This window comes from Aplysia californica, unplaced genomic scaffold (genome assembly GCF_000002075.1).
Source record: "Aplysia californica isolate F4 #8 unplaced genomic scaffold, AplCal3.0 scaffold00011, whole genome shotgun sequence".
NCBI lineage: Eukaryota > Metazoa > Mollusca > Gastropoda > Aplysiida > Aplysiidae > Aplysia > Aplysia californica.
Window position 1 is genome coordinate 60,552 of NW_004797281.1, and position 1,099 is coordinate 61,650.

Genomic DNA, 1,099 nt, shown 5'->3' on the forward strand with positions numbered 1-1,099 from the left:
TTATATTATATATTATTTAATCATGATCACCATCATCATCAAGAGCCAGATCTGCGACAGACATCGGCGATCATGGTTCTCCATTCTTTCCTTTGCTTGGATGCTCTTAAAAAGCTACGTTTCCCTTACCTTTCCCCGTTACCCATTTCTTTAGGTTCCCTTAGCAGGTTGATCTTAGCCTACCCCTGCCGCGTTTGCCTTCAATTTTGCCAGTGAGAGCTAGATGTTCAGGTGTCCCAAAAACTGCATTTGTCTTTTCCTGATTATTTTAATGAGTGAGCGTCCCATGTGGGCTTCATCAAGCACTGCCTCATTCAATTTCTTTTCCTTCCAGAATATTCTCAGCAGTCTCCTAAGAAACCAAATTTCTGTTGCTTTTATTTCATTTTCACTGTCTTTAGTGATTGTCCAGAATTCACAACCATAAAGAAAGGTTGATCAAACATAGCACTCCAGAACTTTCATTTTTATAGTCATTGAGATGTTTCTATTTTTCAGGATTGGTCTCGTTTAATCGAAACTAACTTTATCAATTTCATTTTTTGGGGGTTTTTTATTTCTGTGGAACATTTGGCATCACATTTTATTGTATATCCTAAACATTTAAAATATAATGGAAAAAACACCATAAAGTAAAAAACATTAATAAATAACATTTTCATAGATCCTTGTAGGACTATTTACGTCACAGTGGTAAACGTACATTCATAAATACATACTTATAAATACATACATACGAGTATATACATACATACATGCATTTGCACATAAATACACCCATAAATACACAATATCACATCAATACAGAACAATTTACAATCATGCCACTGTTCGTCGCCACAGAGCAGCGCCCTGTTTGGGTTAGTTTTTCGCAAGGGGAGGGGGGAGTGTGAGACGGGTGGGTTTTTTTGTTTTGTTTTTTTGTTTTTGTTTTAGCAACGGTTTTGGCGTCGTGCTCCAGCACATAGCTCAGTGACCACCAATCTAAACCCCATGTCACAGACACTTGCTTGACATTACTTTTGAGTCTCTACTCACTATTCACTTAGTCACTGGAGAGAGCAAGAGCGAGAGAGAGAGAGAGAGAGAGAGAGAGAGA